Genomic DNA, 13204 nt, shown 5'->3' with positions numbered 1-13204 from the left:
CTACATGAGTCTTCCTTCCTCATATAGGCCTCAGCCATGAGTCTACTCTTTTGCCAGAGTGTTTGATCTCCCCTACAGCCTGATTCATTAGGGCTGGTGGGGCTCTGAAGAGGGGCCGACTGGCAAACAAGCCAGCCAGCCCAGTTCAACTGGGCACTCTGGAACAGGCCTACATGGAGAACCTCTGGCCCGGGCAGACAGGCTAATTTCAGCTGCTGCCCCAGTTACAACAGTAACAGTTCTGTAGTGTAGACTACAGTACCATCTGCCTGGATCAGACTCCGTGGGCGGCAGGGAGAGAATTGCAGAGAAATGGTGCATGGCACATAATCCTGTTTTGGTCCAAAAGAGAGTCTGCTGTTTCACTTGGAATGGGTCACAATAATAGAAATAGCCTTTCTCCAGACCTCAGATAAATGAATCAGGCCTGTTACTAGGAAAAAAAACGTTTTGGTCAGTAATGAATGACAGGTTTGGACCAGTTCTTGACAAGCTGTCAACCAGGCAAGTTATTGACTAAATGATGTAAAATAGATGTAAAATAAATAAATAAAAATATTTAACCATTAATTAACTAGGCAAGTCAGTTAAGAACAAATTCTTATTTTCTATGACGCCCTAACGGGGAACAGTGGATTAACTGCCTTGTTCAGGGGCAGAACGACGATTTTTACCTTGTCAGCTCGGGGATTCGATCTAGCAACCTTTCGGTTACTGGCCCAACGCACTAACCACTAGGCTACCTGCCTCCCAATGTAATACCTTTGTTACTGATGCAATCTTTCTATCACAAGCATACTAGGGATAGCACAATTACTGTGTAACCGTGTAACCGACAGTTACGGATGAAGACATGAAAATAAAATAACCGTCAAAACCGTTTCCTTTTTTTATAAACCACTGTCTGAAGACGGGACGGCCGGGCATTTGAGGTAGTTTTTGCAATAACATGGACTCTACTGTGATGAAACTTTGTTGCAAAAAGCAAGGCGATGTAGCAAACGATAATAGCACACGTAGAATGTTCATTTAAATTATGAGCCATATACCTCCAATAATCGATATCGGTATTGGCATTGAAAAATCATAATTCGGTCAACCTCTACTCTGAACACTCCAAGAGTGAAACACTGTGCACTTAATAAGAAAAAGCCAGTCTGACAACCCTGAATTTACGAACACCCAGATCGCACTCTGACACTCCAGATTGAATTTACGAACACACCCCTAAACACTCAGTTTTAGTATTAAAGAATATACATTCCCCATGGCTGCCATAGAATGTGAATAGCCAATCCCTGTAAAACGGTTCATGATAGTGCTAACAGGAGGCAACAACAATCTAAATGATGAGATGAAAACATGTGAGAAGTGATAGGGTAAAATCATGACGCAAAGGGAGTAGATTACGATACTTATTCTACTACTCGCCATACCTCTAGTAAAGAAGTTGGGTGACCAAGTGTGGATGATCTAAATGATCAGATGAAAACATGTGAGAAGTGATAGGGTAAAATCATGACGCAAAGGGAGTAGATTACGATACTTATTCTACTACTCGCCATACCTCTAGTAAAGAAGTTGGGTGACCAAGTGTGGATGAGTGCATTGAATGATTGATCTCCATCAATATGACCTTTTTGACTTGGGCTGGCGTCATCGCCTCGCTATTACAGCCTTTAACAGCCATTCGACCCACTGACTAATAGGCTACCATCTCGCTAACGATACAGAGGCTTATAAATCAAGAGTTTCTCTTGGGCCACAGCTATAAAACAGTACAGTTCGCAATCATGCAAGGACGGAGAAGGACGACAAGACATGGTCTGCTGTAACCATTTTCTCACAGGGCCTGAGAGGCTACAGTACTGTAGCATGGTACAGTACAGTATTGTTACTCCACAAACGTAACCATTTCCTACAGGGCTAACTTCAGTTGAACATGAGGCAGGTGCTAGTTAACCTATCAACCACCAAGCAGACTATTGGCCATAGATTACACCTCTACATTCGACTGTTATCAAACACAAAATTACCCCCTGCTGCCGACCAGTGGGGCTTGACACTACACAGAGTCAAGGTGACAGTAATCAATAGGCTTTAGATAGTGAATCGATAAATAGTCATTGTGGAGAGGCTTACACAGATAGCCTTCCACTTCAAGTCACAGTGACCATTGATTTGGTGATTTACCTTATTCCCACAAGTCAAATGATCATACAAATAGACATCCTTATTTCTAAACAGAGAATCAGTGCTAAATTTCACACCGAATGGTCTACTAGAGAAACACATGATGCAAAAACGTGGGATGGGGTCGGTTTGCAATCAGGTGGTTTGGCTCTTGAAAGCATTTTTAAACCTCCTGCGACACTAGGTTTTCTGAAAGAACTCGGCCTACATCGCAAAGGTTTTTATGCGACAGCAGTATAGCATAAGCACAGGTTCTCCTTGCAATATGTCTACCCTGGGCTTGGTTATTAGCAGAGAGCTTAACCCCGACACTGTGTTGATTGAAGAGTGTGTCGGCGTGTATTAAGAGTGTGTAGGTAGGCCCACATTTGCATTCAAGTGGTTACATCCTCTTCCTCTCGGTGATCTTACAGATCCATGACGATCAGTTTTCACTACCTGAGAACAGTAGACATACTCCCAGAGGAGAGTGATACTCACAGAGGGCTGCTTTTTCTGCTGGTGTGTTCATGCAAAACATGAGTAAAACCTGACAAGCGTCAACAAGAGCAGTATCCCACCCTGTTCCCCTGGACGCCCAAAAGATAGTGCACGTTGGCCGATCAAATACAGGGTAGGAAGCTCTTCTGCATCACTCAAACCAGCATCGTGTTTCCTCTCCGAGAGGGGAGAGGGAGAGCATAGTTTTATCTCGGCCCTGATTGTGTTGATCCCCTTTTCAAACAGCTGCACGCATCACAAGCGGTGGCGGAAATGAAAGACTGGAGTCAACCGGGAGTCTTGAATCAGACCTCTTTAGGTGAACTATCACAGAAACTAGAAAGTCACCCTTTCCAGGACTTGTTGCATATTCCATATGCTTGACAAAGCTAAAGTTAGACCAGTAACCAAGCAAGGCTATCTATTTTTGTTTTGCCCGATTCAGTTTAGTCTTTTCCCAAATTCCTTTCCCCCCCCCCCCCATCTAGTTTTTCTAGGTTTCCGTTTCCCCCATTTGTAGTTTTTTTTTTTGTACTCAAAAATCACACTAATTAAATAGAGGAAAAACGAACCCAATTGGATGTTAAGTCTACAACAATCCTTAAACCACATCAGGAGACAACGTTTGAGTAGGGATGTGACAAATAAAATTTAAGAAAATGGACCAGTTCTCCATTAAAAAGATAAAAACACATCATACAATTGCATGTCAAATCCTATTGTGTGGTATGACCGCTAAGGGGAATGACGTTATACCGCAATTATACAGTAGACAACATCTGGAATCTGCATTGGGCAAGCGAAATCTTGTCACAGACATCCGTTGATCCATGTTGACCATAGCGTTCCATCCATTTATTATGTGCATTAGCAACTCAACAACAATAAATAAACCTAGCCAGGTGATCAGTTATTCTCCCTACATTCACTCTTTCCTCAGTAACTTGTCTCTTAATTTAGATCCAACCACTCATTAATTGAATCAGATGGCTCTTTCATCACAAAACCCACTGATATTGCCAACTATTTTAATTACTTTTTTCATTGCCTAAGTTCGCTTATCTTGCCAAACTCAGCAACAAACACTGACACTACACATCCAAGTATATCTGAGCAAATTATGAAAGTCAAGAAATGTACTTTTGAATTCCGTAAAGTCAGTATGGAAGATGTGAAAAAAGTCTATCAACAATGACAAGCCACCGGGGTCTGACAATAGATGGAAATTACTGAGGATAATAGCGGACGATACTGCCACATCTTCAATTTAAGCCTACTAAAAAGTGTGTGCCCTCAGGCCTGAAGGGAAGCAAAAATCCTTCCACTACCCAAGACTAGTAAAGCCCCCTTAACTGGCTCAAATAGCTGACCAATCAGCCTGTTACCAACCCTTAGTAAACTTCGGGAAAACATTGTTTGACCAGATACAATGCTATTTTACAGTATACAAATTGACAACAGACTCTCAGCACGCTTACAGGGAAGGACACTCAACAAAGCATAGCACTTAGCCAATCATCAGTCATTTTTGTGAGAGAAATTGATGATAAAACGATTGTGGGAGCTGTCTTCTTAGACTTTAGTGCAGCTTTTGACATTATTGATCATAGTCTGCTGCTGGAAAAACTTGGGTGTAAAGCCATACCACCACCTGCTATAATGTGGATAAAGAGTTACTTGTCTAACAGAACACAGAGGGTGTTATTTAATGAAAGCCTCTCAAACATCATCCAGGTAGAATCTGGAATTCCCCAGAGTAGCTGTTTAGGCCCCTTCCTATTTTTACTAATGACATGCCACTGGCTTGTGTGTCTATGTATGCAGAGGACTCAGCACTATAAACGTCAGCTACTACAGTGCCTGAAATGACTGCAACACTTAACAAATAGCTGCTGTAAGTTTTGGAATGGGAAGCAAGGAATAAGTTAATCCTAAATATTTCTAAAACTAAAAGCATTTTATTTGGGACAAATCCTTCACTAAACCTCAACTACATCACATAATGGATCATGTGGAAATTGAGCATGTTGAGGTGACTAAATTGCTTGGAGTAATCTTGGATTGTAAACTATCATGGTCAAAAGAAATATTGATACAACAGTAGCTAAGATGGGGAGAAGTCTATCCATAATAAAGTGCTGCTCTGCCTTAACAACAACACTACTAACAAGGTAGGTCCTACAGGCCCTAGTTTTGTTGCAACTAGACTACTGTTCCGTAGTGTGGTCAGGTGCACATGCATACGCACACATTGTGATATTGTTGTATGGTGGTTTTGAACATTTTGTGTGGTGGTGTAGGGATGTTATATGATGTACTGTTTCATCTTTAGCTCATTCAGTACAAACATAGATCACTGTTGGATCTTTTATTTTATATGTTATGTGGGTGCTTTGGTGTGTTTGGACCCCAGGAAGAATGGGGATCCCTAATAAAGACAAATCTACACCAGGGGTTCCCAAACTTTTTTGGGTTCCCAAACATTTTTGATATCTGAAAATTCTCACGACCACCAACCATGTGAAAAAAAAAAAAACGTAATTTGCAAAACATTAACAATATTTCTGATTGTATTCTCAACTCACCATCATATACTTTTAATGTGGTGCTATGAAAGTAAATTGCAAATTAGTCTGACAATGTATCTTATCTCACGACCACTAATGAGATGGGTGCTTTTTTTTTTTTTAAGTTCCCCCCTTACAATTTTCACCTAATCCGACCACCCTCCCCTAACTTGAATAAACTAAATGGACAACAACACTTAGGCTTCTATTTCAAACTTAGATCATTTGTCCTTTGTTTGTTTTTAGTCCCATCCTTCAGCTACCCTCAACCCCTCCCATCTATCTATCTCTGAAGCCCACCCAGTTTTGATTTCTATTTGCCATAGTTTTATCAACTGTGCCATTTCAAAAGATCTGAACCTATATACATTTCACGCACACAGAATATTTTTACATTTGATATCTTGTTATTTTTAGTCCCACCCTTCAGCTACCCTCAACCCTCCATCTCTGAACACCATGCATGCAGTTTTGATTTCTATTTGCAATATATTTTTCAGAGATGGGTGTAATTGATGCATGATGCGTCAGAGCTTCTCAAAGTCATGGGGTTTGGTCGACAGTGCACACCATCTCTCCTGTCACATACAACATGGATTGATATTTTTAATGCAGCACTGAAATCGCGTACCATGAGTTTTAATGTGCAGAGGGAGATGGCACAGTATTCCCTTTGAGTCAGTAGCCAAAACCCCTCCAATGAATGTGTTGTCTACAGCATTTGGTCACGACAGCTTGATCTGCTGCTCGATGACTGGCATTTCAACAGTCAGGATCACAGTCAAAACGATTTCGCTGATTCGGTCACGCATCCTTAGATTTCTTTTGTATTTCCCCTGCATGCTTGCTTTCAGTTCCCAAATATGTCTGTTACATAGGCAAGGAGACACATTTTCTTTTAATTACACAGAAAGTCTGTTTTTTTACTTCCATTGCGAATGACAATAGTCCCTCTCTCAATTAAATAAATCTTACTAACAATCCCCTTCGAAAACCACCAAGCCTCAGTGTGAAATAGAACATTGTCATGGTCTGATCCCATATCTCCACATAGTTTTGTGAACAGGAGTGCGCAATGTAGTTTGCGATCAAAGTTACCTGAAGCATATTCCAAGATGGCGTAGCAGTGGGATGTCTTGTCCCGTCTGTTTATATATTGTTTTTCTTCGTATATATATAGTTTTGATTGTCTTGTCCCGTCTGTTTATATATTGTTTTTCTTCGTATATATATATTTTTAGATTTTTAATCTCAATTTCCATCTACAGCCTGAACATACTCTCCTGCAACCCTCCAATGTGGTATGGATCTGCTATTTTTTATACTTTAGAACCGGAACCCCCTTCAGAAGCTAGCAAGCTAACTAGCTACTAGTCAGTTAGCCACTGCTAGAGGTCATCACCGATAACCCGGACATCTGCCATCCTCAGCCCGGTCAATTCCTGCCAGTCTGCACAGCACGAAATTAACCCAGAGCATATCGGACTGCTTTTCTCTACCACGTCTTTGGATTCCTACTGCAAGCTCTGAACCTTTACTCCGGATCATCGCAGCTAGCTAGCTGCTATCCGACTGGCTACTCCTGGCTAACGTCTCGGTCCCGATGCAAGCACCAGTTAGCCTTGAGCTAGCCTCAAGCCAGGCCCATTTCCCGGCTAGCCAAAGAGATCCATCAGACAATTCCTGGGCTTCAATAACTCTTGACAATTGGCCTGGACCCTTTGCTGCCGAAAGGGAGCCTCGCCGATCAATCACTACTGGTCTGCCGAAGTAACCGTCCAAGGGAGTTTCAACAGGCTCTCCCGTTACGACGTCCCCGAGGCCCATCTGCTAGCCGCCTAGCCCCAAGCTGCTAGCTGCCTAGCAACTCACTGGACCCTATGATCACTCGGCTACACATGCCTCTCCGGAATGTCAATATGCCTTGTCTATTGCTGTTTTGATTAGTGATGGTCTTTTTCACTGTAGAGCCTCCAGCCCTGCTCAATATGCCTTAGCTAGCCCTTTTGTTCCACCCCCTACACATGCGGTGACCTCACCTGGCTTAAATGGTAACTCTAAAGAACAAAAACCTCTCTCCGTCAATAAATGCCTAGGCTTACCTCCACTCTATTCACATCATACCATACCCTTGTCTGTACATTATGCCTTGAATCTATTGTTCCGCGCCCAGAAATCTGCTCCTTTAACTCTCTGTTCCAAACGTACTAGACGACCAGTTATTTTAGCCTTTAGCCGTACTCTTATCCTACTCCTCCTTTGTTCCTCTGCTGATGTAGAGGTTAACCCAGGCCCTGCAGCCCCCAGCATTACTCCCGTTCCCCAGGCGCTCTCATTTGTTGACTTCTGTAACCGTAAAAGCATTGGTTTCGTGCATGTTAACATTAGAAGTTTGTTTTATTCACTGCTTTAGCACACTCCACCAACCCGGATGTCCTAGCCATGTCTGAATCCTAGCTTAGGAAGGCCACCAAAAACCCTGAAGTTTCCATCCCTAACTATAACATTTTCTAACAAGATAGAATTACCAAAGGGGGCGGAGTTGCAATCTACTGCAGAGATCGTCTGCAGAGTTCTGTCATACTATCCAGGTCTGTGCCCAAACAATTCAAGCTTCTACTTTTTTCCAGAAACAAGTCTCTCACCGTTGCCACTTGTTATAGACCCTCTTCAGCCCCAGCTGTGCCCTGGACACCATATGTGAATTGGTCGCCCCCCCATCTATCTTCAGAGTTCGTACTATTAGGTGACCTAAACTGGGACATGCTTAACACCCAGGCCGTCCTACAATCTAAGCTAGATGCCCTCAATCTCACAAATTATCAAGGAACCTACCAGGTAAAACACTAAATCCGCAACCATGGGCACTCTCTTAGATATCAACCTGACCAACTTTCCCTCTAAATACACCTCTGCTGTCTTCAACCTGGATTCCAGCGATCACTGCTTGCATGTGTAATGGGTCCGCGGTCAAACGACCACCCATCATCACTGTCAAACGCTCCCTAAAACACTTAGCTTTCCTAAGGCTAGCTTTTTCAAACAGAAATTTGATTCCTGTAGCACTAATTCCCAAACGTTTTGGGACACTAAAGTCCCAAAACTTTAGCACCCACAGCTGCCCACTGCACTGAGGATAGGAAACACTATCACCACCGATAAATCTACAATAACCGATCATTTCAAAAAGCATTTTTCTATGGCTGGCCATGCTTTCCACCTGACTACCTGGCCAACATCTTGGCACCCCCTGCAGCAACTTGCCAAAACTCCCCCCAGCTTCTCCTTCACCCAAATTCAGACAGCTGATGTTCTGAAAGAGCTGCAAAATCTGGATCCCTACAAATCAGCTGGGCTAGACATTCTGGACCCTCACTTTCTAAAATGAACTGCCGAAATTGTTGCAAACCCTATTACTAGCCTATTTAACCTCTCTTTTGTACCGTCTGAGATCCCCAAAGATTGGAAAGCTGCCGCAGTCATCTCCCCCTTCAAAAGGGGGAGATACTCTAGACCCAAACTGTAATAGACCTATATCCATTCTGCCCTGCCTTTCAAAAAAATTTCGAAAGCCAAGAAAACAGATCACCGACCATTTCAAATCCCACCGTACCTTCTCCACTATGCAATCTGGTTTCCGACCTGGTCATGGGTGCACCTCAGCCATGCTCAAGGCCCTAAACGTTATCATAACCACCATCGATAAAAGACAGTACTGTGCAGCAGTCTTCATCGACCTGGCCAAGGCTTTTGACTCTGTCAATCACTGCATTCTTTCGGCAGACTTAATAGCATTGGCTTCTCAAATGACTGCCTCGCCTGATTCACAGATTTTCTCTGTATATATCAATGATGTCGCTCTTGCTGCTGGTGATTCTCTGATCCACCTCTACAAAACTCCTTCCGTGGCCTCCAACTGCTTTTAAATGCCAGTAAAACTAAGTGCATGCTCTTCAAATTGCTGCCCGCAATCCTGCCCGACTAGCATCACTACTCTGGACGGTTCTGACCTAGAATGTGGACAACTACAAATGTCTAGGTGTCTGGTGAGACTGTAAACTCTCTTTCCAGACTCACATTAAGCATCTCCAATACAATATTAAATCTAGAATCGGCTTCCTATTTCGCAACAAAGCCTCCGTCACTCATGCTGCCAAACATGCCCTCGTAAATCTGACTATCCTACCGATCCTCGACTTCATTTACAACATCGTCATTTCCAAAATAGCCCCAAACACTCTACTCAGCAAACTGGACGTAGTCTATCACAGTGCCATACATTTTGTCACCAAAGCCCCATATACTAGCAACCACTGCGACCTGTATGCTTTCGTTGGCTGGCCCTCACTACATACCTGTCTCCAAACCCACTGGCTCCAGGTCATCTATAAGTCTTTGCTAGGTAAAACCCCGCCTTATCTCAATTCACTGGTCACCATAGCAACACCCACCCATAGCACGCGCTCCAGCAGGTATATTTCACTGGTCATCCCCAAAGCCAACACTTCCTTTGGCCACCTTTCCTTCCAGTTCTCTGCTGCCAATGACTGGAACGATTTGCAAAAATCTCTGAAGCTGGAGTCATACATCTCCCTCTCCAACTTTAAGCAGCAGCTTACCGATCACTGTACACAGCCAATCTGTAAATAGCACACCCAACTACCTCATCCCCATATTATTACATAACCTCTTGCTCTTTTGCACCGCAGTATCTCTACTTGCACATCATCATCTGCACATCACTCCAGTAGTAATGCTAAATTGTAATTATTTTGTCTCTATGGCACATTTATTGCCTACCTCCCTACATTTGCACACACTGTACATTTTTCTATTTTTCTTTTCTATTATTGCGTTATTGACCGTACGTTTGTTTATGTGTAACTGTTGTTTTTGTCGCACTGCTTTGCTCTATCTTGGCCAGGTCGCAGTTGTAAATGAGAACTTGTTCAACTGGCCTACCTGGTTAAATAAAGGTGAAATTTTAAAACAATTTTAAAAATCGCTGAGTTCTGCGTTAAGCTCTTTTGCCGCCAGATTCTCTCGGTGTATCCATTATAGCTCAGTGGGTGTATCATAAAATGTATCCATATGTCAGAGGGAGAAAATTCATAACTAGAGTGCAGAGGCCAGCCTTCCGCCCCGCCATAGATGGAGCCCCATCTGTGCAAAAGCCCGCCATTCGATCCCATTGAATCTGTTTTTCGTCAATATAGCCAAGCAGCACATGAACATCACCATTGCCATTTCATGAACGGTTATCATGATAACAATGTGTTCTCGTGAATAGAATCCCCCGACATGTAGAGAAAACAAAAGTCAATGAATGGGCATCTCGGCCCTCATCAGGTGGGGAGATTGAGTTGTTCAGTCAGTTTCCTCTTGATTGCTAGCTAGAGCATAAATTCTTAGTTTAACAGTGTAATCTGACAACAGTATTGATGCGAGTTTCTGAGTCTCTGCCTCCCCACACATTGTTTCCACCATATTAATTGCGGCCAGTAATAGTCTCTGCAATAGTGTGTGGTTTCATAGCGTAGTGGGCTTAGCCAATTACCGTGGGAATGATTCAAGTGAAACGGTCAAGTGCCGTCTTTTCGCCATGATCTAAGAGCGCTCTCTGGTTGAATTTATTTAATTAATTTAACATTTTTTAAATGAAGGGATACACAAAAACTGTAGACAAGCTACATTGCTTGCCAAATCACAACAGCTATATCACAAATTCAAAATGGACTGGTTGATTAAAGTAGGGAATATATTTATCTACCTCTACCACTCCAGTATCCTTGCACATTGTAAATATGGTATTTGCACTGACCCCAGAACTGTATATATAACAAATAAAAAAATAAACACACACACACACACACACACTTTAACCATACATATATGTACATGGCTACCTCAATTACCTTATACCCCTGCACATTGACACCGCACTGGTATATTTAGAAAATGAATTAATTTTCTAATAACTTCAATACAACGGATTTCCTACTAAGTTCAACAAATAGTTAAATATTGTTGAATTCTGTTTTAATGCCTGGATTCTGTTAACACTGATTTTATGAGGCCCTAGCTATGCAGACTAGGCTATAGAGAATCCCTGGATTGCATTGTTACAGGAAGGATCTGGGAAAGGTAGGCACTTGGATAACAAATGGAGGTTGTCCAAAAAACGCTTCTTTATTATTCAATGCCACCATTGTTCAGAGTCACGATGTTATCCAGAGCCATGTTGTACAGAGCACGGATCAAGGTCAAGCCCAGTAGGTTGCTTATCATCTCTGTATGACTTATCGTAGCCACACATGGCTTTAACCAGCAAATCGGGAATGTTGACTATAGTAAACAGGAAAATACAAACATGGGCGGTCTACACTGCAATGCTTTTCTTACCTTGTCATTTATGACCTAGGCCCCTGGATCCCAGCTGATGGCAGGTGAGAGACCCAACAGCAGCACAGGTGCTTATCTGGAGAAGGGAATAAGCAGATTTGCTGTGTTAAGTACAGATGCACTTACGGTAAATCTTGTCAATCTAAGCGTTAAGACTAAATGACCTGTTATTGGCCCATTACCCATATATTATTAGTAGGATTTTTACATTTTAGAGGCCCCCCTGTTGGCCGTTTTTTAAAGCTACTTTCATGCAATTCTACACATTTTGTCATGCGGTGGAGAGAAAAATGTAATTTCCTGCAATTCTACAGTTTATGCTATCTGAGTGACTCAAACATTAAAACAAAATCAACGGGGGCCCCATGCCATGAATTTTTGATTCTCCCTGGCTGTCTAGCTTTTCTTTTAGGGATTGCTAGTTCTCAAAGATGGTCTCATAAAAAATATATAGGTCCATTATCTTTTCTACATATCTGGTTTTAGTCATTTAGGTTTACAATTTAGTTGTTTTTTCTATGCAGAAAAAAACCCTGATTAGGCAGGATTATCTGAGCCAAGTTATCTTTATCTACTTAAACCAATATGGAGAAAGATAGGAGAGTCTGATGTAAGGCTTTTGAAAAAGAGCTCATAGTAACACTAGGTGTCCAGGATTTCACCATCCCCCACTCTGAAGCTGGGGTGGCAGGTAGCCTGGTGGTTAGAGCGTTGGGACAGTAACCGAAAGGTTGCTGGATTGAATCCCCGAGCTGACAATGTGTCGTTCTGCCCCTGAACAAGGCACTGTTCCCCGGTAGGCCGTCATTGTAAATAAGAATTTGTTCTTAACTGAAAGCTCTGAGGCAGTGCATAGGTCTACATTTAATTTGGTGTCGTTTTGCAAATGGACTTTTGTGACCCCCCCACAAATTGAAATTCTACAATAAACTTAAAACATACAAATTAATAAATAATAAAATAAATAAGAATAATTTTGCACGCCCAATTTTTCAGTTTTTGATTTGTTAAAAAAGTTTGAAATATCCAATAAATGTCGTTCCACTTCATGATTGTGTCCCACTTGTTGTTGATTCTTCACAAAAAAATACAGTTTTATATCTTTATGTTTGAAGCCTGAAATGTGGCAAAAGGTCGCAAAGTTCAAGGGGGCCGAATACTTTCGCAAGGCACTGTATGTGGTTTGTCATCTCAAAAAACATTGCTAGATTAGCTGTATGTTCTGTCAAGATTGGGGCTAAAGGATGCTTTATCCTAAACTACATTATGAAAATATATCCAAACACCTCTTGGAAAGCCACAGGAATAAAGTAGCATTAAAATACACAGCCTAGTGTAGACTAGAGTGTAGCCAGTAAGGTCCATACTGTGGATAGACACTACACAGTGTAGAACATCCACACAGGATGGGGCTCAAACAGTACACATGGATATTTCTGCCATTGAAAGTATACATTTTGGGGGGTGGAAAAACCCTTTCAGTGTAAACTTAAAGCAGATATTAAGTATGTAGAAGATATAGTGGACCTAGATATTTGTAAATAATATAATCGTTAAGAACT

General features: G+C 42.0%; 1 protein-coding gene across 4 annotated transcripts in view; it reads right to left on the bottom strand.

The window, feature by feature from the left end:
- LOC109874092 (erbin) overlaps window positions 1-13204 on the bottom strand; it is a 124301-nt gene that overhangs the window by 87414 nt on the left and 23683 nt on the right. For all 4 annotated transcript variants that reach the window (XM_031809638.1, XM_031809639.1, XM_031809640.1 and 1 more), the window contains exon 2: window positions 11643-11718. The gene's annotated coding sequence lies outside the window, so the exon portion shown is untranslated. The remainder of the gene's footprint in view (window positions 1-11642; window positions 11719-13204) is intronic.

Source organism: Oncorhynchus kisutch, linkage group LG29 (assembly GCF_002021735.2).
Source record: "Oncorhynchus kisutch isolate 150728-3 linkage group LG29, Okis_V2, whole genome shotgun sequence".
Taxonomy (NCBI): domain Eukaryota; kingdom Metazoa; phylum Chordata; class Actinopteri; order Salmoniformes; family Salmonidae; genus Oncorhynchus; species Oncorhynchus kisutch.
Note: the sequence above shows the minus strand (reverse complement) of the source record. Positions and strands in the feature narration are given on the sequence as shown.